We start from the raw sequence: 27338 nt of genomic DNA, 5'->3' as shown, positions 1-27338 counted from the left end.
TTGGCCAGGCAGCGCACGGGGTCTGGGGGGGGGAGGCTGCGGCGGGACGGATAGCGGCGGATCGGCGGGTAGCGGCGGCGATCGGATTGCACACGCAGCTAGCAAAGTGCTAGCTGCATGTAGCAAAAAAAATTATGCAAATCGGCCCAGCGGGGCCTCAGCGGTGCCTTCCGGCGGCGTAGCCCGAGCTCAGCACGGACTTACCGCCAGGGAGGTTAAATTATTGCGCCAGATAAATAGCGGGCTTCCTGCGTTTGCTGTTTATTGGGGGCAGTGATTTAACTTCATTGCTGTTAATTGCAAAATTTTTCCCCAAAATATGTATTTTACGCAGAGGCTTTTTTTTAAACATCAAAATCACATTTAGGCCCCCTTTCCATGAGTTGATAGGCATTGAAAAGCCTCTCAAACTCTCATGCTAGGTACACACCATACAATTTTCTGTTAGATTTTCTCTTAGATTTACCTGCCAGATAGCTATTTTCCATGTTGTAGGTAAATCTAACAGAAAAATCTAACAGAAAATTGTATGGTGTGTACCTAGCATCACAACTGCTTGCTGCTGCCTGGCAACTGCTCACTGCTGCCTGGTAACTGCTTGCTGAGCACACAGTTCAACTGCTCATGGAAAGGAGCCCTTAGTTTCTCTGTTTTTCAAATTAAGTTTTTTAGAATGGACGCAGTGTTTACCTGCTTAAAATTGTTATTTGCAGCGACCATAGTAGAGGCCTGAAAAGTTTGGCATTTACCTGCCTAATTAATTCTTAGAATAAATAGGATCATATTCTGTATTGTGTGATGGTGGTGGAGGATAGCTGTGGGTGGCCATGAGGAATTACAATGACATGTCTTCAGATGCGCTGTAACTTTCCAAGGTCCATGCCTAATTACAGCAGGATCATTCCTCAAAAGGTGTTTTGGGGTCAGCATCAGTCCTCAAAAGTAGTGGGTGAACTGCAAGGATCAGAACACCTATGTAAGTAGCTACACATCACTGGATAACAAAAAACGGTGTCAGCAGCAAGATACAGTATCTATATTTCACTCAATCAGCAGCATTGCTTTCCGTACACTGGTTCCAGGTAGACTGTAAAATGGCTGCCAGTTTCATTTCTTGTATGGTGGTATTGCCTGTGTGATAAAAGTGCTTGATTGGCTGTTCTCTCTCACCTGACTTCAGGGTGAAGGGTCAACATATGGCTCTATAAGCTTGATTCATCAAGCTGCGCTGCTAAGCAGTGCAGCTTAATGTGAAGGAGCACCCACTTTACCTCCCTTACATAGCAGCACTCGCTGCCTTCCTTAGTTACGTGCATTGTGTCCATAGCAACGCACATAAATTTAACTGCAGGTGGTCCTGTGAAATATCGTTACTGCAATACTTCACTCGCGATCACTACTATGTTAATTTATATAGTTACAACTATGTCATTTAACATTGTAGCAGCTGATAGTGAAATATCACGGTAACGATACTTCACAGGACCGCCCACAGTTAAAGTTACGCGCGTTGCTAAGTACACAATGCACGTAACTAAGGAAGGCACGCTCCTTACGTAGCAGCGAGCGAATTAGGCTGTATGTTTAAGTACGAGGCGGACGCAAACATCAAATAAAGTTTGCAGTAAATGTGAACATCGAACATTGAATGTTCACCGCAAACTGCCCACCGCCAGAACTGCAGGCCATGACTTGAGTAGTCTGAATTACTAAGCAGGATTCAGATAAAATAGCAGTTAACCAATCAATGACCTACAAATCACTGAATCTTCCCTAGGCTTATCTGTGAGTTTTCATTGAGGATTATTTCTGTGGAATAAACTCATCATTTCTAAACTTTTTCCCTGAAGTACCTTGGCAGTACGGTCGACATGCATCAGATCTAAGATTGTGCCCGCCTGTCCACACCTCTCTAAATGATTCATGTCTTGGCAGCCCTAAACAACTTCCCCTTCTAAGATCTTCGATCTTCACTACACCTTGAAAGAATTCTTCCACCATGCGTTTGTGAATCGATCTACGGAAACCCGTCGCAACATCTGTCATTTCTTTTAATCATGCCTCCCTCAGACGGCAACAAATCATTCAATTAAAATACGAGTCTGTTGTTAAGTCGCCGGGAATAATCAAAACCCGCCGCAACTCATCTCCCAAGAAACACTTTGTACTATGTGTATTTATTCAAATGTTAATTTATATTATGACAACACAGAGCATAGGAAATTGGTTCCTTTGAATATAAATGCCTTTTCGGTATCTCGATCCTTGGCGCTGCGAGCAATGTTTATACCGAGAGATCCCCGGTAACTGAGGGCTGGGTCATCTTTTAATTACTCTAGCAGTCTACAGCGAGGTTTACACTAATTGCTAAACATTCTCCTCAGGGAAATGTGAGTTTTATTTTCGAGTTACTAGTTTAATTAATCTTTTGCTCTTTGATGTTTCTCTATATAATTGAAAACTCACATCAGTGAAAGATAAATGTGATTAATTTGAATGGATACGGCCGTCATCTGGAAGTCGCGGTTCTCGTAGACGTCTGGGCCTCACCTGTGATAGATCAGGGCTTGGTCTGGTTAACATGTTCAAGGAGATGAAAATGGGCCAGTACGTCCCTGTGTAATGACAAAGCTCTGCTCTTCCTGGGAATTGGGCTGTTATCTCACCACTTGTGTCAAAACAAAATTAAAAATGGAAAATTGGCGAGGAGCTATTAAGTGCTTCAAGCTAAGATACAGCACAAGAATAACTGACGAGAATGCAGAATGTTTTCTTTTAGGTTATTTAATATGAGGCATTGCACATGAATATTTTGTATTTGGAGAATGAAGGAGGTTGAGTTTTACCCAATAGTCTCATCTTTCACAAGCTTATCCAGGACCTGAGCCTGAAGCTGTGTACACACGTATGACGGTTCTCGGCATAGGTGGTCATTTCTTGTAGTTGGCCACCAGGTTTGAACACCTCACAGGAGGGATTTTGGCCCACTTTTCTTTGCAGATCCTCTCCAAGTCAGAAAGGCTTTGAGGCTGATGGTTGGCAATTTGACCCTTCAGCTCCCACCACAGATTTTCTATTGGATAAAGGTCTGGAGACTTGGTAAGCAGGGGCGTTTCTAGGGTCCTTGGAGATCGGGGGCACCTGTGGGCACCAGGTCGGGAGGTATATGCGCCGTGGCAAAAAATGAGCGTGACCATGAGGTGAGTGGGCGTGGCCATGGGTGGGGCCAAATGTACATGAACTTAGCAGCGGTGTAAGCTTCAGATAACGGGCCTGCCCATCGAAATATTGGATGGAGCCCCCTGTCCTTTATTTAGATAATTTACAATCAGTATAGGCATAGATCAAAGATGTATACGCACATACAATTTTGATTGGTCAATCACTGACCCCCAATTTTACCACCCCCGTGCAGTAAGTGGGCCAACAGACAATGAATTTTATGAACAGAGCTAAAATTGGCTAATCAAAATTGTATGTGTGTACCAGGCTTTACAGCTAATACTGTACATACTGAAAGTAGCAAGGATCAGCATATAATATAGCTGGTTTACAATCAGTAAAGGCACAGAGTAACACCTTACACTGTACACACTGGAAGTAAATCAGCACACAGTGCAGGCACTAGAGAACAGCGTATACTGTACATACTGTAGGCAGCAGAATTCAGCACACTGCAGCTAGCGTGCCAAAAATATGAGGATCACGTTGTGCGCATGCTTATTGCGCCGCACCAAAAAATGGGTGGGCCATGGACCAGAATATAGGTGTGGTAATGGGTGGAGACAAATTTACATGAACCTAGCAATGGTGGGACATTAGATTATGACAGTGGTGGCGAACCATTTGGAGGCCGAGTGACCAAACTGCAACCCAAAAGTCACTTATCTATCGCAAAGTGGCAACAGCAATTTAAACTAAATACTGTACAAACGTTTTAACTCATACATTAACATTATGGAAAATCCAAGTTGAAAATAAACACTGAAGATAAACAATTTCATCCATCCTACTCCTGAAAAATGTATTCAGTTTTTTAGAACCTCCCAGTTTTATTTTCTGTTTTAAAAAGCTAAAAAAGTAGGTTTAATGCTATTGTCTCATATGATAAGAATTCAGCTTTTCCCATAGTCTCGCAGTTAGCAATCATGTGACCCCCAACAAGACAAATTCAGCAATCATGAGGCCCCCAACAAATCATGAGGCCCCCAACAAGACATTCAGCAATCATGAGGCCTCCAACAAATCATGAGGCCCCAACAAGACAAATTCAGCAATCATGAGGCTCCAACAAATCATGAGGCCCCCAACAAGACAAATTCAGCAATCTTGAAGCCCCCAACCAATCATAAGGCTCCCAACAAGACAAATTCAGCAGTCATGAGGCACATAAATAGACAGCATTTCACATAAATAGGCAGAATGCCCCCTTAATATGGTAGCCCCCCAATTTAGGTAGTGAGTGACAGGGACCCCCAGGTTAGCTAGTGAGTGACAGGCGCCTCCAGTTAGGTAGTGAGTGACAGGGACCCCGATAGTGAGTGACAGGGAGCCCCTTTAGATAGTGAGTGAGTGCCAGGGAGCCCCTTTAGGTAGTGAGTGAGTGCCAGGGAGCCCCTTTAGGCAGTGAGTGAGTGCCAGGAAGCCCCTTCAGGCAGTGAGTGAGTGCCAGGGAGCCCCTTTAGGCAGTGAGTGAGTGCCAGGGAGCCCCTTTAGGCAGTGAGTGAGTGCCAAGGAGCCCCTTTAGGCAGTGAGTGAGTGACAGGGAGCCCCTTTAGGCAGTGAGTGCCAGGGAGCCCCTTTAGGCAGTGAGTGAGTGCCAGGGAGTCCCTTTAGGCAGTGAGTGAGTGCCAGGAAGCCCCTTCAGGCAGTGAGTGAGTGCCAGGGAGCCCCTTTAGGCAGTGAGTGAGTGCCAGGGAGCCCCTTTAGGCAGTGAGTGAGTGACAGGGAGCCCCTTTAGGCAGTGAGTGCCAGGGAGCCCCTTTAGGCAGTGAGTGAGTGCCAGGGAGCCCCTTTAGGCAGTGAGTGAGTGCCAGGAAGCCCCTTCAGGCAGTGAGTGAGTGCCAGGGAGCCCCTTTAGGCAGTGAGTGAGTGCCAGGGAGCCCCTTTAGGCAGTGAGTGAGTGACAGGGAGCCCCTTTAGGTAGTGAGTGAGTGCCAGGGAGCCCCTTTAGGAAGTGAGTGAGTGACAGGGAGCCCCATTAGGGAGTGAGTGAGTGACAGGGAGCCCCTTTAGGCAGTGAGTGAGTGACAGGGAGGCCCTTTAGGTAGTGAGTGAGTGACAGGGAGGCCCTTTAGGCAGTGAGTGAGTGACAGGGAGCCCCTTTAGGCAGTGAGTGAGTGGCAGGGAGCCCCTTTAGGTAGTGAGTGAGTGACAGGGAGCCCCTTTAGGGAGTGAGTGAGTGACAGGGAGCCCATTAGGTAGTGAGTGAGTGACAGGGAGCCCCTTTAGGTAGTGAGTGAGTGACAGGGAGCCCATTAGGTAGTGAGTGAGTGACAGGGAGCCGCCGCCGCCGCTCCCCCCCTTACCTCGCAGTCAGCAGACCTCAGGATCAGCGGCGACCAGTAGTACGAGCGGGCGCCAGACGCACCCGCTCTATATGTGGAAGTGATGTCACTTCCGCATATCAGTGCGGGCGCTGGGTCCTAGCGCCCGCACGATTGGTCGCCGCCTGATCGAGGTCTGAGTGACGCGGCGGCGGCGGCTGGAGGGAGCCGCTGACAGAGGGGGCGGCCGGGGCGGAGATCCGTGGCACCCCAGGACAGATTGGGGGCACGTGCCCCCCCCCAAAATAGGGCTAGCGACGCCCCTGTTGGTAAGACCACTCGAGACCTTTATGTGCTTATTCTTGAGCCACTCCTTTCTTATCTTGACTATATGTTTTGTGTCATTGTCATGCTGGAAGACCCATGCACGACCCATCTTCAGTGTTCTACCAGCACCAGGAAAAAAGGGTGCTGGCAGCTAATGAACAATTTGGGCACAGTCATAGATTCGAATGCATTTATCAGTAAAACGGCACATAAAACAGAGAAAAGGGCGTGGGATAAATATCGTTTTCAAAATGAGAACATTTTTGAAATATGTTATCATTTTAGAAAGTTGCAATATCATCGGTTTTGCCGTATTATTTCATTATTTCATTTGTTTGCACAGATTTTCCGTTATCAAATATGTTATTGTTTCTGTTTGTGTAGGGGGGAAGATAGGGTTAGGCACCATTAGGGGGGGTCTTAGGGCTAGGCACCACTGGGGGGGGGGTCTTAGGGTTTACCAACACCATGTGGTGGTTAGCGTTAGGCACCGGGGGGGGGGGGGGGGGGTCTTAGGGTTAGGCACTTCCAAGGGATCCTAATGTTAGGCACCACCAGAGGGGGTCTTAGCGTTAGGCAACACTAGGGGGAATCTTAGGGTTAGGGGTACACTGTAGAAATGCAGACCTGCATATGCATCATGCAATAAGACAATCTTCACCCCAAAACGCACCTGTACTGTGGAAGTCAAAGGACGGGCAGCCGGTATATATCACATGGAAAAAGGGTTAGGGTTACTGTGAGAGTAGGGTTAGGTTAAGCTGTAATCTTGATTTATGTAATGTTTTTTAAAGTAAATATATTTTCGTTTTGATTTCCCATCTACAGTATTTTAAAACTGTACTCAGGGCCGGGCCGAGGCATAGGCTGGAGAGGCTCCAGCCTCAGGGCGCAGTGTAGGAAGGGGCGCACAATTCATTCAGTTGTCATTCCTAATTGTGTATGAAGCAGAAAGAAATAAGAAAGGGGGATACATAGGAGTGACTGCAAGCCAGATAACTAGATATTAAGGTGTTGGGGAGGTTGTGGGCCCTGTGGCGCTCTTAGTCTAATAGCAATCAGTGTGTGACGGCTGGGGTGGGAGGGATGGAGGGGTGCACTTTGAGGTCTCAGCCTTGGGTGCTGGAGGACCTTGTCCCTGCTCTGACTGTACTCATTATTTACATGTTTTGGGTTACTTTTCACGCCCACTTGAAAACAAACTTTTTCGTTAATGAGATTACCTTTTCTGGCTGCACCAATTTTTATTCAGTCGCGCCCTTTTTTCCTAATGCCTTTATTTCATGCATGCGCTCTACCTGAGGTATGGAGGTTCTCATCCAAAACTTTAGGATTCATTGGCCCCTCAATACAGTTATCCTGCAGTTGTCCTGATAGGCTTTTGCAAGTGCCTTCTTGAGCAGGGGGACTTTCTGGGTGCTGCAAGATTTGAATCCATTTGGCAGTAGGGTAGTGTATTACCAATGCTGTTCTTGGTAACTTTGGTCCCAACTGCCTCTTTATCATTAACATGCTTCTCTCATGTACTTGTGGACTAATCCCTCACCATTTTCATGAACACCCTCACCCCATGAGGCAAGATCATGCATGGAGCTCCGGACTGAAGGTGAACAATGTTCATTTTAAATTGATTCCATTTCTGAAGAATTGCACCAACAATTGTCACCAATGGCGTAGCAATAGGGGGTGTAGAAGTAGCAACCACACCGGGGCCCTTGGGCCAGAGGGGCCCCAAAGGATCCACCCTCTATCACAGTATTAGCTCTTTATTGGTTCTATGCTGGTAATATTCACTTCTATAGACACTTTTATTAGTAGTAATCATTATCAAACTGTTCCCAAACCCCTCCTTGCACTTCTGACACTGTGTTCTTGGCAATTTTTGGTGTGCCGGATCAATTGTTGTGTATATAGCACTTGGGGGGGGGGGGGGCCCTATGTAAACCTTGCAACGGGTCCCAAAGCTCCTTAGCTACGCCTTTGATTGTCATCATCTAACTAAGCTTCTTATTAATGGTTTGTGGAGGTCCACAATCTTATCCCGTAATGTCCTTCTGCAGCTCTTTGTTCCTGCCCATGGTGATGGAGAGGTTGTAATGGAAGGAGCTGATTTTGCAGACAGGTGTGCCAGGGGAGTAGAGGAGGGGAGCCCCAGTGGAAGAGGAGAATGGAAGAAGTCCAGGCCCCTCCTTTTCACAGGGCCCCCCGGCTTCCCCATACTTGCGCCAGTGGATGGGACTCCATTGGAAGTGGAGGGCCCTCTCCACCACCTATTCCAAGGACTAGGAGGCACCCAACTAGACTGGTGCATGGAATCAGGGCCGGTTTTAGCTTCTATGGGGCCCTGGGGCAAAAGTAACTTGGTGCCCTCCTGACCCCCCCATCACTATACTGCCGTAGGTTGCTCCACCCCAGGTATAGATAGCCAGATGTTGCCCCGGGGTTAGGTGGCCCCCCAGTATAGAAAGTTAGATGTGCCTCCAAGGATTAGGCAGCCCTCCCAGTATAGATAGATGTGTCCCCAGTATTAGGTAGTCCCCCCCGTATATATAAACAGATGTGTCCCCAGAACTGGAAAGCCTCCCCCCATTATAGCCAGCCAGATGCACCCCCAAGGTTTACATAGTCCCCTACAGTACATACAGCAAAATGTGCCCACAAGCCTCCCCCAGTACAGATTGCCAGATGTGCCCACAAGTATTAGGTAGCCTCCCCTTAGTTCAGATAGCCAGGTGTCCCCCTGTTTTAGGTAGTTTGCCCCCCCCCCCCTCAATATGCAGAGTGATGCCAGCGGAAGCGATAGTAAGACTCACCTGTCAGCACTGCCGGCAACTTCTGCAAGTCTTCTCCCCATCACACTATCCTTATCTCGAGACTTAGACTCCTCCAGTGGCACAGTAATGAGAGGCTCCACTAGGGGGCAGCAGAGAGGAGAAACGGAACTGTGTGACAAGGAGAAGACTTGCAGAGGTTCCGGACTGTGCTGACAGGTCAGTTTTCCTTCCGCTGGCATCACTCTGCATATTGGGGGGGGGGGGGGGGGGAAGCACTTAGGGAGGCCTTTTCTTCTTCCCCGGCCTGCCCAGCTAATAGTCCACAGTACCTGGCAGACCGGACAGAGAAAATACAATTTTAAATTGTGAAGATGAGTCAGGCTTGGGGGCCCCCCCTGGGCTCTGAGGCCCGGGGGCAATTGCCCCCCTTGCCTTAATGGTAGCGCCAGCCCTGCATGGAAACAGCTAACAACTGGAGATTTCACCGCCTTTATTTTGCCATGTGAAAGGGGCCTAAGAAACTAGAACATTGTGGCATCAGGAGGGCCCCACAGTGGTTCTCATGCTGCCGTTAAATATCTTCAGAGTTTAATGTGTGGAAAATGCCTTTTTCTTTCTTTAGCTCCTCTCTGATTTCTCTCATCTGCGCTGATTAAAATTAGCACAGCTGACTATGCAGCGAGTGTGCGGCTAATAGATCAGCATCGCATGGATGGAGGCTGAGCCGCATGTCTGACTCCAGAGACAATGCAAGGATCCTGGAAATTTAACAAGGAGTAATTAGTTCTGTTCTCCTGCGCAGATTTATCCTCTGCCCCGACTCACAAACAACTGGCAAACTCTCTGCAACTTAAGACAAGGCAAGACAAATACCATTTATATCGCGTTGTTCTACTGGTGGACTCAAAGTACAGGAGCTGCAGCCACTAGGGCACGCTCAGTACTAGGCAGTAGCAGTGCTAGGGAGTCCAGCCCGAGCACTCCTTACTGAATAGGTGCTGGCTTACTGAACAGGAAGAGCCGAGATTTGAATCCAGGTGTCAGAGGCAGAGCCCTAAACCATTACACTAGCCAGCCACTCTAGTAGACATAATCTTCGGAAACGTTGTTGCTTTAAAACCCAAAACCGGGCTCAGATCTAAATTGACCATCTGATCATCAGTTCAGTGATCTGAATGCCCAAGTGGTGCTTTTTTGTATGAATAGAGGCCTCTGCAGCTAAAAATGTCATTAAAATATAGATATTGTGTGTAAAACGTATAGGAACAAGAAAAGGATTGACTCTTGGTTGGAACTAGTTTTATGTGTATAACATTGTCCTATTATTGTAATGTCCCCTGTATTTGTTTCTTTCTCAGTGCAACGTCTTACTCTGTTTCATACTATGAAAAATGATGGCACGTTATAATTTAGTAATAATAATAATAATAGCACTGACATCTTCTGCAACACTTTACAGAGTAAATTATCATGATACTGACTGTCCTCAGAAGAGCTTACAGTCTAGTCTTACCATAGTCATAGTCTAATGTCCTGCCATATTATAATTATGTATTTATATGGCACTGACATCTTCTGCAGCACTTTACAGAGTACATAGTCATGTCAATGACTGTCCTCATGCTGGGCATACACGGGTAATTTTTTATCATCAATCGAGCCACTAATGACTCGATTGATAAAAATCCAACGTGTCCGATCAGCGCCTGGATCGATTCTGCGCTCGATACCCGCGGGCGGAACAATAGGAGAAAATAAGCGGAAGATAAGTAGCACCCGTGGGGACGAGCGGAAATCGATCCAGGCGCCTGCAGGGACGAGCGGGATTGCGCCGGTATCGAGCCAACGGCTCTATTCCGGCGCATAAACGAGCCGTGTATGCCCAGCATTAGAGGAGCTCACAATCTAATCCCTATCAGTCTAATATCCCTGTGATAGATTAAGTACATTTTTGGGGGGCCTGCACAGGAGGCTTATGGTGACGGGCACATGACAGTGTCTGGTGTGCTGATGGTCCCACGCAGACGCAATAGCTTACAAACTTCAGCCGAAGTCTCCAGCTTAACGGAGCCACCAGCTGGATCACGGAGGGGACCCAGAGGATGCTGAGGGACCTTGAGGGCTATGGGGGTCTGGAGCAAGCCCTGGTAAGTGAAGATTTTAATTTCTAGGCACTGCTCAGGGTCCCTTTAAGTATCCCCCAGGGTTTTTATTTGTTACAGTTCCTCTCTAAATGAAAATAAATAAGTAGCAGAAGGTTATATCTATGTCAGAGGTAAGGCGGGCACCACGGCATCCGGCAAGCAGACTTCAGACTGGTGACAGAGATGGAGTTAGTCCAGGTGGCACCTTGGCAGGGAGAGGAGCGCACTGACATAGAGCTACAGCAGCGAGTGGCAACGTTGCCTTCTTCTCAGTCCACGTCTGCCACCGACAGCAGCTGCTGGAACTTAATAAAACTCTTTCAATCTCGTAATACTTCAGGTTAGAGATCTACAGGCAGCTGTTCCTGTCTGCAACAATCTTTTTAACTGAGATTTATGTCTGTGATGGTTCTATAATGGCGGGCAGCTGATGACGGGAGCCTTACAGTATTCTGAAATTGCTTCATTCCGCAGTGATTGATCCTATTTCTGCCGGAACGTGATGGAGGAAAGGAACAAGAGAATGGTTCTACCAGGAGTGTTTTTTTTTAGCAGATACAGACTGAAGATGTGTCTTATTAAAACTGCCCTCCAGGCACAACAACAGCGGTTCAAGCGCAACCTCCAACTCACTTACGTGTGTGAACTGCTGAAAATAAAATGAAAAGTAAATAATTTCTGTGAAATGCCAGCTTCTGAAGGAAAGAGGCTGTGGTAATGTGATACTGCCGGTGTTCTCCTCGGGGTCCTGAGCGTGAGAGCCTGGAGGGAGAGGCTAGGAGACAACTCAACACCAACTGTAGGGAATTTTATATCTACTGTCAAAGTAATGTTGAGTTGCTGCATATATTCCTTCAACCAAGGGTTGCTGTGCTGCCATCCCCCCTCCTTCCAGCCTGTGCCTATCAGTGTCCTGTGCTGCCCTGCCTCCCCCTCCCATCCTGCACCTATCAGTATCCTGTGTTGCCATGCCTCCTCCTTCCCATCCTGCACCTATCAGTGTCTTGTGCTGCCATGCCTCCTCCATCCAGCCTGCACCTATCAGTATCTTGTGCTGCCAATGCCTCCTCCTCCCATCCTGCACCTATCAGTGTCCTGTGCTGCCATGCCTCCTCCTTCTCCCATTCTGCACCTATCAGTGTCCTGTGCTGCCATGCCTCCTCCTTCCAACCTGCACCAATTTGTGTCCTGTGCTGCCATGCCTCCTCCTTCCCAACCTGCACCTATCAGTGTCCTGTGCTGCCATGCCTCCTCCTTCCAACCTGCACCTATCAGTGTCCTCTGCTGCCATGGCTCCTTCTTCCAGCCTGCACCTATCAGTGTCTTGTGCTGCCATGCCTCCTTGTTCCCATCCTGCACCTATCAGTGTCCTGTGCTACCATGCCTCCTCCCTCCACCCTGCACCTACCAGTGTCCTGTGCTGCCATGCCTCCTTCCCATCCTGCACCTATCAGTGTCCTGTGCTACCATGCCTCCTCCTTCCAGCCTGCACCTATCAGTGTCCTGTGCTGCCATGCCTCCTCCTTCCAGCCTGCACCTATCAGTGTCCTGTGCTGCCATGCCTCCTCCTTCCAACCTGCACCAATCAGTGTCCTGTGCTGCCATGCCTCCTCCTTCCCAACCTGCCCCTATCAGTGTCCTGTGCTGCTATGCCTCCTCCTTCCAGCCTGCACCTATCAGTGTCTTGTGCTTTCATTTCTTCTCTTTCCAGCCTAAACCAGCCTTTTTCTTCTGAACAATAAAGGAAATTATGCCAACAACAACATTCAATATTCTGATAATAAGATATACTTACTGAAAATGAAGTGACCCCATTACAGTAAAAACCCACATGGTCATTGACTTGCATTTTTATTGTTGTGTGAGGGCCTCTATTCCCTCACTTCCAGTTCTCTGTATATTGTTGGGATGGGAAGTGAGTATAAATCTCCCTTTACAACAAATTTAGACTTGTTACACATACTGACCTATTCTATGCAAATCTTAAAGTTTGAAAAAAAAAAAAAAAAAACTTTTGGAGTTAAACTTTCATTCTGTGATTTCATTTTTGGAAACAAAGATTTTCTAGAAAACAGTAAAGTGAAAAATCACTATTTTGTCTCTTCTCCGCTCCTCGCACTGTTTACTATACACCTTTTCCTCACACTTTATCACTTCAGCTTTACAAGTTTCAAGAAACTTTTCAAACTGGGAAAACCAACTGAATTTTAAGTGAGGAGATATTTGGTGAGAAGAAATTCAGTTATATTGAGGATAAATGTCGTTGGTACTCATTGAAGAGAGAAAATTTGTGTCAGTTGGAGAGAAGCCCATGGAGAAGGTTTGCCAATTTATTGGCGGGAAAAGGGTTACGTTTTTTGGTTTCTAAATTTCATTCCTAGAGCAACTTTTAAACGAGAAAACAAAATAGTTCAAAACTCACCTATGTAGAGGAAAGGCTCTGGACCCCAACTTTCCCAGTCATCTCTCCATCCCCTTGTTGTACCTACTGATCTCAACCCATTGAAGTTATTTGACCAGCAGGTTGAATACCTCTTCAGGACTCCTTGGAAGCCTTTGGAAAGTACTCTGAGTAAATCCGAAGATGAGCAGATCTGTACTGCACATGCCTGAGTCCAGGTTTGAGTCCAGTGTAAATGCCTCCATCTTTGGAAGCACTCAGGGATGCGAGTGCCTCTGAAGCTTTCTAAAGAAATTCCAAAGGTGCAAAATGTAAAAAGGGGGCAGCTGTGCAATAACAGGATATAGTCAAGACAGGGAAGGCTCTATGGAATTCATAGCCTTACCACTCCATAGGTGATTGTCTAACTTTGGGGGGGGGGGGGGGGGCATCAGTGGTGAGCTGAAATTTTGCATATGCAAAATTTTGCATTGAAATTCGCAATTACGCATAGTAATCATAATGCAAAGTTTCAGGGAAATATTTATTAATTTCGTATGTAATAGTAATATTTCATAATTTCGCGTAATTTTTCACATAATTTTTGTGAATTTTCGTATAATTTTGTGCCGACTTTAGTGGTTAATAGCAAAGCTATTGTTACCAAAATGTCTACATATGTTAGTTAAGGAGAATAGTGGGTACAAGTCAAAAAAAGAATTGTTCAAAAAGACCTTGTCCTTTTTGAGAAAATTGATTTTAAAAAAGCGAAGAAAATGGTTTTTAAATTGTCATTTTTGTGAGTTTAAAAACCATTTTTTCGTTGCATTTTTAAAATTGATTTTCTCAAAAACTACAAGGACTTTTGGAAAGTTCTTTTTTTGACTTATGCCCACTATTTTCCTTAACACTAGGCCCGTTTCTAGGGGCCGTACAGCCGTGCGGCCACCCTGAGCGCTATTGGGAGGGGCGCGCTGTAATGGAGGGGGTAGCCGCAGCCGCGGGGAGGGCAGCCCGACCTCTCCCTCCCTTCCTCTCCCCGGGTCGCCCTCCGTGCTCCCCGATGATCGGCGATTGGAACCAGGAAGGTGAGTTACTATTTACAGCGCTTCCCTGTGCATTACTCTACATCTGAGGGGGGAGCACGGAGGGCGGCCCGGGGAGAGGAAGGGAGGGAGAGGTCGGGCTGCCGTCCCTGCAGCTGCGGCTCCCTCCTCCATTATGGGGGGAGGGGAACCAACCTACCTACCTACCCACCTACCTAACCTATACTGGGGGACAGCTTCCTATCTAACCTATACTGGGGGGCAGCTACCTATGTTACCTATACTGTGGGGCAGCTACCTAACCTAACCTATACTGGGGAGCAGCTACCTATCTAACCTATACTGGGGGACACCTACCTAATCTAACCTATACTGGGGGGCAGCTACCTATCTAACCTATACTTGGGGGCAGCTACCAATCTGACCTATACTGGGGCAGCTACCTATCTAACCTATACTGGGGAGCAGCTACCTATCTAACCTATACTTGGGGGCAGCTACCAATCTAACCTATACTGGGGCAGCTACCTATCTAACCTGTATTGGGGGCACCTACTTATCAAACCTAAATTGGGGCACCTACCTAGCTAGCCTATACTGGTGACAACTATACTGGCTACCTATATTAGAGGCACCAACCTAGCTAACCTGCACTGGGGGCACCTACCTATCTAACTTATATCTGGGGTGCCTGCCTATCTAACCTATACTGGGGCAACTATACTGGCTAGTAGCTACCTATACTGGAGGCACCTACCTGGCTAACCGATACTGGGGGCAACTATACTGGGGCACCTATGCCTGGCTACCTATACTGGGGGGACCTATAGCTGGCTACCTATACTGAGGTACCTATTCCTGGCTACTTATACTGGGGGACCTATACTGAGTGCAACTAGACCTGGCTAACCAATGCTGCGGGCACCTATACCTGGCTCCTCGGGGGGGGCGCAATTTTTACACCCTCGCCCTGGGTGCATTTTAGCGTAGAAACTGCCCTGCTTAACATATATAGCAATTTTGGTGTTAATACCATGTATGGGGGCTTTGCTATTCACTGCCAAAGTCGGCACAAAATGACACGAAAATATGCGTCATTTTCCCTAAACAGGTGCAACAGGTGTTTTTCACTTTCACAAAATGTGCTTGCACCATAATGTAGAATGCAAAACTACACACAAACGCACACACACACAAACACACACACGCTCCTTTAGGCCTCTTTCAGTGCAACGTTAAAGTCGCACGTTAAACCAACATTTAACGCAGAATAACTCACTGCAATAAAAAAATCAGTGCCGCATTCAGAGTGCACATGTTGCGTTGGTGACTAACGCTGCACGTTAAGTGAAAGTACTGCATGCAGTGCGTTATACACATTATTAGCTGCGCTGGACTGTTTGCACATGCTCAGTAATGACCTGGAAGCATACTTTTCATTGCCTGTAGGCTCTACTGTATGCGACGATAATGGGGCATTAAATTGCGTTGCGACTTTTTTGGGGTGTTGCGTTGTAATTTGCGTTGCAATTTTAAAGAAAACCTGTAACATCAAAAAGTTCGACTGGGGGGTACTCACCTCGGGAGGGGGAAGCCTCAGAGTCCCAATGAGGCTTCCCATGCCATCCTCCGTCCCTCAGGGGTCTCGCTGCAGCCCTCCGAACAGCGGCGATGTAAATATTTACCTTCCCGGCTCCTGCGCAGGCGCTGTGGCAGCTCTCGGCTCCAAAATAAGTGGAAATACCCAATCGCCGTTGGGTCTGCTCTACGGCGCAGGCGCAAGTCTCTGGCGCCTGTGCAGTAGAGCGGACCCGACTGAGATCGGGTATTTCCGTCTACTTCGGAGCCGAAAGCCGCCACAGCGTCCCCGCTGGAGCCTGGAAAGGTAAATATTGAACAGGCGGCCGGATCTGTCGGGCCGCTGTTCGGAGGGCTGCAGCGAGACCCCCGTGGGACAGAGGACGGCGTGGGAAGCGTCATTGGGACCCTGAGGCTTCCCCCTCCCGAGGTGAGTACACCCCAGGGGAACTTTTTTATGTTACAGTGTCTCTTTAACGTTGCATCAAACCGCAACATCCCACTGTGAAAGAAGCCTTGAAGAAAAACAAAAAGTTAAGTAGGGTAGGGGCTTGAGTTACTACTGAGGGTATTTTATAAACGTTCTTGTGAGCTTTTGAAGCTAAAAAAAATTGGAATGATGTCATCAAATGACTTTCCCCCACCCCACATGTGAGAGTAACAATGTTGTGGAAATTTTACCTCAGACACACTTTCATAAACTTCTAAAAAAAAAGCACCATAAGTTTGTTTTTCTTTTTAAGATGATTAATTCATAAACACAGGCTAAATTGCATTGGAATACACATAAATTAAATGTTTTTGTTTCTTGGCATTGCGGTTATTTAAAGATTCACGCATGAAAAAAATGTATTTGCATTTGTCGTGTTCTACATATTGTTTTAGTCAAAAAAAAAAAAAAAAATCAACTACGGCTGTAACAATGAGCATATTGTTTGTCTGGCACTTTGAGTAAAACTCACATAAGAACAATGTCACAACACGTTTCAGCTGTCACCAAATGTAAATCTCAATGTCTGACGTGTTCTGTAATGTCTCACACATTGGGGATAAACACCTTTTCCTTCTAAAAAAAATGTATTAAAGTTCAAGGGATGAGCAGATCGGTTTGGCTGAACTAAGAATCACACCAAATGTGTGTCGCCTATTATAGTTGGGCAATCCAAAAATGGAACTGTAGTTTATTACACAGAATTATGCGGACAGTCATTAGCAGTTCAGTCCCAACCAAGGATGAATAACCTCACCAGGACTAGAAGAGATTTTAATGGATGGCAGAAACACCACAATTCCCTTCTGTCATAGATATGCTCAATGAGTAGCTAAGAATGGCGAGCTGAAACAAATTCCAAGGTTGCGTATATTTCTATAAACCTAACATAACATTTGCATCAACTCAAAATGATTAGTATCTGGTTAATCTTCTCCACTGTGTTACAACAATTACCCTTTCTAAAATGTACAAAAACGCTGGCAAACACTATAATAAACAGAAGGATGATAAAAAAAAACAAGACACATTAACCTGCACTTAGTTGCATTACATTTAAAAGCAAGCTAGGTACGCACACACAATTACTGTCACCTGCTAGCGCATGCACTTTCACTAAGATCCCTGCACAGACTGTGTTTGGACACAGAGATGTCTGAGCTATACAGACGGGGTTAAGCAGCAGCTTGTCTTACCAGCCACCTCATACCAGCAGCAACCTCTTCCTCTGTCAACAGCAATGGCAAGATTAAGAGCAAGGGGACCTAGGTATAGTATATAACTTATACCACTTGTGTCCTTTAAAATAAGAGGTTCGTAAGCCAGGGTCATATAGTTTTAAGTTTAGAAAACACATTACAGTTGTTTTTTTTTGAATGTGAGAGGTATATGGAGACTTCCATATTTATATCCTTTTAAACAATACCAGTTGTCTGGCATCCCGCTGATCTATTGGACTGCAATAGTGTCTGAATCACACCAGAAACAAGCATGAAGTCAGATCTGACAATCATTTCAGAAATACCTGGTCTGCCGCATGCTTGTTCAAGGTCTATGGCTAAAAGTATTATAGGCAAAATATCAGCAGGGCAGCCAGGCAACGGATATTGCTTAAAAGGAAATAAATATGGCAGATTGTCTGGGTGTCTTTGCCTAACTGCAGGAACTGTATATTGCCAGCGGGATTGTGGGTAGTTTTTTTTTGTTTGTTTGTTTGTTTTTTTAAGCTTTTGTTTGTTTTTTAAGCTACAGTAACAAGCTTATCTCAGCCTGCACATAACAGAAAGCTTCCTGTTTCAGATAAGACGGGGACACTATGACCAGGAAAGTAATTGAATCACCCCTCCCTTTGAAAAATGTACACAGTGATGTAGGCCTGTTGTATAGGTAATATTTTCTGTGGGAGGGACAGTAAGCTGTAGCAGTAGTGACGTAAAATTAACACTGAGCTTGTTGGAAAAAAGAGGGGGGGCGGGGCAGATGTGATGTCACTGTAAGCATCAAAGAAAAACCGTGAAGATGGAAACCAGCAGAAATTTTATTTTCTTTTTTTATATCACAGCCTCCTAAATCTGACAGTGAACACTAAAAACTACAGGATAGGTAAGCTAAATAAGTAATGTCTTATTTTTTCCAGTTAATATGGAGTTGTATTTCACTTTAACTTCACACTCTCTGAGCAAATTGGATTGACAACTTTTTAAGAAGCGACAGAAGTTTTTGCTGCGCTCCACAGTGGTGTCTTTGAAGAGCAGTAAGAACGTAGAAGAGAATTGTCCCTCTCTTCACACCCACAAATCTTACTTATTATTTCCTAGTCTGGCCTCCCCTGTGACTTCCTCCTTTTTTTTCCAAATTAGATTCACCGCACAGGGGATTCTGGTAATATTCATATTTTAATCCTGAGTCAGACTGTTCTCAGAATATCTGGGGAAGTGAAATGAGGTGCTGCAGCATCACTCAGCGAGTTCCTGTGCTGAGGAGACGCAGGGTGTGCTGCGGTGAGCGGGGCTGTGGCTCAGAGTGCTACACAATCTGACTACCATTCCCAGGACTCTAGTGATGACTGGCTGGCAGAGTTTGGACTGCTATATGCTGAGAATCCCTCAGCTCACGTGTAGCCGAGTCTGACAACGTTTACCACTCTTTTCAGATCCCGCAGCTTATGCTGATATAAGGAAGAAATGCGTATTGGTCTATAGTGAGGGTATGTGTGCAAAAATGGATAATATGCCTTCTTACATTACTGCAAAACATTGTAATGGGAAATGTTACTCAGTTACAAAGAACTGCTGCATACCTCCCAACTTTTTGAGATAAGAAAGAGGGACACTTAAGCCACACCCCTGCCACACCCCTAATCACAATCCCAACACACCCCTAGCCATGCAAACTGTAAAGATGTCATAAGAAAATATGTTATTTTATAAATCAAACCACAGTGGTCCTTTCTGTCTTGGTTCCTTTTCCTTCATATTTGAAAAAAAGAAATATATACATTTAAAGTATGGTAATAAAATTTAGATTTACATTAAAAAAAAAGTGTTCATGGCAGAATACAACTTCTGAGGACAGGGAGAGATAAAATACATGAACTATTGACCTTTTTCTAAGTCTGGGACACTTAATAGACTGCCACTGATTAGAGACAGTAAAACATTCAACCTACTCTGTGAATATTAGAATAAAAAAAAATGGGGCGCTTTAAAGGGATACTTAAGTAAAAAAAAAATAAAAAATGATTTTTTCTCATCTGGGGCATCCCTCAGCCCCCTGAAGCTGTATGGTGCCCTCGCCGCCTCACTCTGATCCTCCTGTCCCCGCCGGCGGCTACTTCCGGGTTCGGCGACAGCTGCCGACAGGCTGGGAACACGAGTATAACATATACGCTATAGCAGCATAGAGGGTGATATAGCGGCTGGGAACGCGGAGAATCACTCGCGTTTCCAGCCTGTGGGCGGCTGTCGCCGAACCCGGAAGTAGCCGCCGGCGGGGACAGGAGGATCGGAGCCAGGCTGCGAGGGCACCATACAGCTTCAGGGGGCTGAGGGATGCCCCGGGTGAGTAAAAATCATTTTTTTTTTACTTAAGTATCCCTTTAAAAAGTCATTTTTTAGGAGTAGGAGGAGAAATATAATTGTTTATCTCATGAGTTTATTTTCACCGCAAGTTCACTTTAAAGGACAACCGAGGTGACATGTGAAATGATGAGACAGATATGTGTATGTACAGTGCCAAGCACACAAATAACTCGGCTGTGTCCCTGTTTTTCTTTCTCTGCCTGAAAGAGTTAGGCCTCTTTCACAGTGCGATGTTAAAGTCGCACGTTAGAAAATGTTTTACGGTGGACTAACGCACAGCAATACTAAGTCTGTGCAACATTCACAGTGCACATGTTGCGTTGTGTGTAACGTGTAGCAATATTTAGAAAGTGTTGCATGCTGTGCGTTTAGCAATAAATCTGCTGCGTTGTGTGTGTTGCACATGCTCAGTAATGTTTTTTTTTTTTTTTTTTAATGTAACGCATGCGCCATCTTCGATCCATCACTGTGCGACAAAAACGGTGCACCAAACGCAGGGCTTAAGAATGTACTCTAACGTCCAAGTTATAGTATTTCAATGTGTTGCATTAGGGGCACGTTATGCAACCTTAACGTCGCATCAAACGCACCGTCCCACTGTGAAAGAGGCCTTAAACATCAGGTATGCAAGTGACAGTTTCTATCCTGGTCAGAACCGAATCAGACTGGGTCAGACTGTAGCATAACCCTCACTGATATGTAATTACAGCCATAAAATAATTTCCTTTTAGTAAATGGCTTCCTGGAGCAGGAAAGAGATAAAAAGGATCAATCATTCATAGATCTGAGCTCTAGCATACTTCAATGAAGGTGTCATTTAACAGAGACAATAAAACAGTAAAAACTTAAAAACTAGATTTAAATATAAAATTAAACTGTTGGATACCTAAAAAAGTCATTTTTAGGAGGAGGATAGATACAATTGTTTTTCACATCAGTTTTCACCTCGGGTGTCCTTTAAGCCTGTAAGGAGAGGTAGACAGTTTCAGGCAGGCAAAGCTAAACAATTACAGTACTTAGGATTTGAATCATTCAGTTCCAAAAGGTAATTCTTAATCATTTATTTTACTTTATTCATTGTGGATGTTGTGAGAATTTGACTTGCTCCCGTTTAGTCTAAGCTTTATCTCTCTTGGATGAGAAGCCGTCTTTACGCCATGTCCCGATTGTGCGGAGGATTCTTCACAGACAGAATCTCTTTTAGGCGGTTGGTGGAATATATTTCGCGAAGCACAAAGTTTTTAGACCAACTCGGATATTCTTCAGAGCGTCTTCTCGTTTCTGCCTCTTCTTCTGGAGACTTCAAATAATCTTTTTATATTTATTTCATTCCTCGTCCCAAGATTCCGCCACATAAAAAAATTATCCGAGGAAATGAAGAACTTCCCACAGCGCTTCAAAAGGTGAAGCAAGGCTCTGGCTCAATAAAAGATGAGGACATGGAGATATTGTCCAAGTTCTGATGGTAATGTTTCAAATGCAGAATGTCCTCAGGGGGATGGAGGGAGCATCGAACTTATCCCTCTATCTGTGAAGACACAGGTTCCTTCTTCAAGTCATTACGTTTCTGGACAGGCTTTCAATAAAGTCTGTAACATTATCACAATGTTAAGCAATAAATGTAAAACTGAAAAATCATGTACAGTATAATCTAATACTCTGTGACAGTACTGATAGTAAACTAGCAGTAGTGCGTGCTGATCTCTGCTATCTCCAGTATGTACAGTATAAGCTGTTACTCTGTGCCTGTACTGATAGTAAACTAGCAGTAGTGCGTGCTGATCTCTGCTATCTCCAGTATGTACAGTATAAGCTGTTACTCTGTGCCTGTACTGATAGTAAACTAGCTGCAGCATGACCTGATCTCTGTTGCCTCAGGTATATACAGTATAAGCGGTTACTCTGTAAACTAGCTGCAATTTTCACTGATCTCTGCTATCTCCAGTATGTACGGTATAAGCCGTTACTCTATGCCTGTACTGATAGTAACTACCTGAAAAGTGTGCTGATCTCCACTACCTCCAGTATGTACAGTATACACTGTTACGCTGTGCCTGTGCTGATAGTAAACTAGCTGCAGTATGTCCTAATCTATGCTACCACCAGTATGTCCAGTATAAGCTGTGCCCGTACCCACAGTAAACTAGCTGCAGTGTGTGCTGATCGCTGATACCCCCAGTATGTACAATATAGTTCTGTACAGTATAATCTAATACTCTGTGATGGTACTGATAGTACATTAGCTGTAGTATGTGCTCTGATCTCTGCTATCCCCAGTATGTACAGTATAAGCTGTTACTCTGTGCCTGTACTGATAGTAAACTAGCTGCAGCATGATCTGATCTCTGCTACTTCCAGTATGTACAGTATTAGCTGTTACTCTGTACCTGTAAACTAGCTGCAGTGTGTGTTGATCTCTGCTACCACCAGTATGTACAGTCTAAGCTGTTACTTTGCCTATAATAATAGTAAACTAGCTACAGTGTGTGCTGATGTTTGCTTCCATCAGTATGTACAGTATAATTCCTGTTGCACACAATGCAATTTCCTATTAGATTGATAGTCAAATCAATCATTTTCCAGCAAGTCCAATATGATTTCTGATTGTTTTTCTGATCAATTTTTCGATCACTTCTATACAAAATCATTAAAAAAAAGATCAGAAATCAGATTTGACCTGTCAGAAAGTATTTATTTAACCATCAATCTGACAGAAAATTGCATGGTGTGTACCAGGCATTAGCTGTTACTCTGTGCCTGTACTGATAGTAAACTATCTGCAGTGTGTGCTGATCTCTACTACCTTCAGTATATAAAGCAAATGGCTGTTACTCTGTGCCTACTGTATATTGATAGTAAACTAGCTGCTGAGCGTGCTGTTCTCTCCTAACTCCAGTGCATAAAATATGAACTTTTATTCTGTGGTTGTACATATAGTAAACTAGCTGCAGTGAATGATTATCTCTGCTACCTCCATTATGCACAATATAAGCTGTTACTCTGTGCCTATACTGAAAGTAAACTACCTGCAGTGTGTGCCGATTTCTGCTGTCTCCAGTATATACAGAGAGAAGACAGGCAAAGGGTCTTCACTCAGACTCACATACTGGTGATATCAATATTAGGCCTGAACGATTTTAGGAAAAAAATTGAATTGCGCGATTTCAGTACGAAATCGCGATTTTGATTTGATTAATGATTTTGTTCAAATCAAGCTTTGTTCCCCCTCTGTGCCTGTTTGTTCTCACTCTGTGCCTCTCTCCCCCCCTGTTCCTCTTTGGGCCCCCTTTGTCGCTCTCTGTGCCCCTTCGGGTCTCTCTCTTGCCCCCTTTGTGTCTTTTTGTGCCCTCTTTCAGTCTCCCTCTGTGCCCCATCTGGGTCTCTCTTTTGCCCCCTTTGTGTCTCTCTTTGTGCCCCTTTTGTCTCACTGTGCCCCTTCTTGGTCTCTCTCTGTGCTCCCTCTGTCCCCCAGCTGCGGCAGTGCTAGACATACCTTCCATCACAAGTCCAGCAATGCCAGTCTATCCACTTCGCCTCCTGTAGTCTCTAATGCATGGCATAATTCCTGTATGTCATGTGACCTACAGGAACCAGGAAGTAGGCCATGCCCAAGAGCCGGCAGACGGCTATAGAGGGTAGACAGTGTTAGACTCATGTGGAAGGTATGTCCAATGCTGCCGATGCTGCGGGCCGCACGCGCTGGGTCTTGGCGGAAGTTTGAAGCCGCTTCTTCAAACCTCCCCCAGAAATGACGTAAATTGACGATCCCAAAATCGTGATCTTGATTATCTCTATTTCGGTTTAAATTTAATTTTTCATTTCGGCTTAACCAGTATATAGATCCTCCCCTTTCTGTAAAATTCCTAGCTGAAAACAGGCAGAAGTGAATAACAAGACAGCATTGGCTGTCATTAAAAACAAAATATTAAATAAATAAATAAAAAGGCTACATGAGGTAAAAAATAAAAATAAATTAGAGCCACTCTCTGCTCGGCAACATTTTAATGTTTTTCTTTTGTCCTTGCAAACACAAAAACATTGTATTTATAGATCTGAGAAATCGCCGTCACAGAAAGGAAACTGCAGCAGCTATGGCACAGGGATATTGTTCAATGGCGGACGTGCAGCGTGGGGAGCGGTTGAATTCCTATTTACCCTTTTGTCGCTGTAGGTACGCGTTTATTTTGGAAATTACAGTCTTTGAGATTAATAGCTTAACTGCTATTAAGTGGACAGAAATAGCAGCAATTAGGATGGGGGGGAGGGGGTGCGGTGGTGAATACGAGTCTCTCATCGGGTGAAAGTAAATTGCCAGGCAGGGATTGGAGGCATGGATCTTATACTTACAGTGCAAGAATATGCAAAATTAAAGCTGTAATCTGCCCTGGAGCGTCGGCATGTCAGCTAACGGCTACAGAGGGCCGTAAACATCATGCAACACCCTACTTTGCGGTCTACCAAACACCAGACTAACTCCTCTCCAATCCCTACTGAACTCTGCTGCCCGCCTCATCCACCTCTCCTCCCGCTCCTCTGATGCTGCCCCTCTCTGCCAATCCCTCCATTGGCTCCCAATCACCCAAAGGATCCAGTTCAAACTCTTAATACTATCATGCAAATCTCTACCCAAGCTGTCACCTCCATATATTACCTTATTACTCTCAAAATACCATCCCACCCAGAACCTTTGCTCCTCCCAAGAGACCCTCTTGTCTTCTAGCTTGGTCACCTTCTCTAGCTCCGGCATCCAGGACTTCTAATGAGTAGGAATGATCAAAGAGATGTAAATATTCCCAAATTTATGCAAATTTATGTCAATTTGTATGCAAATATATGCAGCTTGAAATTGGACCAATCAAGTCCTACCCAGGGTTAAACTGACTGGTCCAATTTCAAGATGCATATATTTGCATAAAAATTGACATTAATTTGCATACACTCGGAAGTATTTACATACCATTGATCATCCCTACTCAACATGAGCAGGGCAGTTTCTATGCTAAATTGCTCCCAGAGAGGCTGTAAAAATTGTGTTCCCCAATATAGGTAGCTAGGTATAGGTGCCCCAGTATAGGTAATCAGGTGTAGGTGTCCCAGTATAGGTTAGCCAGCTATAGGTGCCCCAGTATAGGTTAGCCAGTTATATAGGTGCCCCAGTATAGGTTAGCCAGTTATAGGTGCCCCAGTATAGGTTAGCCATTTATAGGTGCTCCAGTATAGATGAGGCAGCTATGGGTGCACCAGTATTGATGAGGCAGTTGTGGGTGCCCCAGTATAGGTTAGCTAGCTATAGGTGCTACAGTATACATTATCAAGGTATAGACACCCCAGTATAGGTTAGCCAGGTATAGTTGCCCCAGTAAAGGTGAGACAGCTATGGGTGCTCCAGTATAAGTTAGCCAGGTATAAGTGTCTCCAGTATAGGTAGCTAGCTATAGGTCCCCCAGTATAAGTTATCCAGCTATAGATGCCCCAGTATAGGTTAGCTAGCTATAGGTGCCCCAGAATCGATTAGCCAGCTATAGGTTCCCCCCTTCCCCCCATCCCAGGCTGGGGGATTACAGTGAAGGAGGGGGGGTGCGGCACACTGGAACTCAGCCACAGGGAGTAAGGTCCTACTCCTCCCTCCCTCTCCTTGGGGCCCCATCCAAGCTCCCCCATCCAATGCATTAAGGTATGGCAGTGAGGGGAAGCGGTCCTAGTGAAGACTCACCTTCTGGGCTCCATGCCACGATCACGTGCCGCCGAACTGAGTTCAGTAAGTAATGAGTGGCGCTGAAGAAACGGGGCTGCTAATGAGTTTTACCTGTCCTTTGAAACTCTTTCACACAGCCTGTCCGTCATGCTCCAAGCCTGGAAACCTGGAGACCAAACATGTTCTCAGTACACACCTGCTCAGACAAGCCTGATTTGCTTTAGGTAGCATTGCATTATGTTTGACCCAGTCTAGACTGCCAGTGATGCTATATTAGAGGTGAAGCCTTAGCTCACCAGGAAAGAGTTTTGAACATCTCATGTATCTATGCTCACCATTATACTATGTACAGCACTACGGAAAATGTTGTGTTATATAAATAAAAATAATAATAATAAAAGAAAGTACTAGATATTGACCCAATCATGGAAAACATTCCTTATCTCCCTGAACGGATATCAATTGGGGTGTACTGATCATTTTACTACGTTTGATGCAACGTGTAAAGGTGTGTCCACATGCACGAGTACTGTCGCCCACAGGAGGGGCGTAACTACATAGTGCCGCCGCTACAATTGCCATGCAGCTAATCACCAGCTTCCATCCTTGCATGTCATGTGACAGGGATGAAAGCCTCTCTCAACCAGTTACTTGGTTGAACAGACACAGTGGACTTGCTTGGAAATGCCTTGCCTACAACATATGGAAGGTCGCACATTGGATAGTGGACATTTGCATCAGGTGATGATGCATGGGCAGTATGGGTGATATATGGGCCAAGAGGGATTTGGTACCAGCCCATGCACCGCTGGCGCGACTCCAGGCATCTTCCGCTGTCAAGCCAGTTACCGCAAGTGCTGTACTACATGACACGTGTACCACGTGGCGCGTGTGTGATGTCACACAGACGTTCCTGGTGCCATGTGGTACAGGCATTCTCGGTAACTTGGGGTGATGGCTGAGGTTGCCGAGAGTCACACTAATGGGACAGGTGATCATTTTTTACAGAACACGGGCACTAGTGGGTACATTTCACACTCAGGTCCGGGGTTCCGTCGCATATGTCATTCGTTGTGATATTGAACGCCAACAGCGGTGCACATGCGATCGAGCACTTTTGAAATAGTTTTACCAGCATGTCTGATTGATGCATAAGACAGATTTGGGACCAAAATCAATTGAATCATCGAATAGACGGACATGATGTGTGCCGCAAAATCACTAGGTGTATGGTCGCCTTTAGTTTTCTCATGAGACATGTTTTCACACCTTATCAGTAAAATACATTTGGCATTACTCCCGTTGCTTACTTTTCATTTTACTACTTTGAAACTTGCAAGGTGCTGAAAAACTATATTGCACATAAAACAAAATACAAATATTTACATCTTCAGGGGGAAAAGGTAATTGAATCAGAGTGAGAGAGTCCAGCTGGGAATACCTCAGAAGACTGTGGACAGTTTTGTTTACATGTTAGCTGGTCAGTCAGGCAATCTCTGTACCTCACAGAACAGCCTTTTCTGAGCATAAAAAAGGAACCAATTAACTTGTTTAGCGTTGCCTGAAGGAACAGCCGGCACAGCACTCTGTCCAAATACACGTACTTCCTGCTTTGCACAAAAACGGAATAAAATCAATACCTTTAAAAAAAAATAAAAACAGGGAGCACTTTCTGCTGCAAATCTGATCTCACGTAAGACTGCCAAGCAGCTGTAATGGGCTTTAGGCATTGGCTTTGACGCAAGAAGCACACGATGATACCCGTGTGATCCGATACAATGCCAGGGCTTCCGGGGAACAATATCACGCTCTGTGAAAACATTTAAGCATTATCCGC

At 45.3% G+C, this 27338-nt stretch overlaps 1 protein-coding gene across 9 annotated transcripts in view; it reads left to right on the top strand.

Annotated features, from left to right (window-relative positions):
• The window catches only part of LRFN2 (leucine rich repeat and fibronectin type III domain containing 2), a 685481-nt gene that overhangs the window by 448499 nt on the left and 209644 nt on the right, over window positions 1–27338 (top strand). For 2 of the 9 annotated variants that reach the window (XM_068232729.1, XM_068232727.1), the window contains one exon: window positions 18288–18328. The exons of the other annotated variants lie outside the window; for them this stretch is intronic. The gene's annotated coding sequence lies outside the window, so the exon portion shown is untranslated. The remainder of the gene's footprint in view (window positions 1–18287; window positions 18329–27338) is intronic. 9 annotated transcript variants of the gene reach the window in all.

Source organism: Hyperolius riggenbachi, chromosome 4, assembly GCF_040937935.1.
Source record: "Hyperolius riggenbachi isolate aHypRig1 chromosome 4, aHypRig1.pri, whole genome shotgun sequence".
NCBI lineage: Eukaryota > Metazoa > Chordata > Amphibia > Anura > Hyperoliidae > Hyperolius > Hyperolius riggenbachi.
The sequence above is the reverse complement of the archived record's forward strand: the minus strand, read 5'-3'. Positions and strand labels throughout refer to the sequence as shown.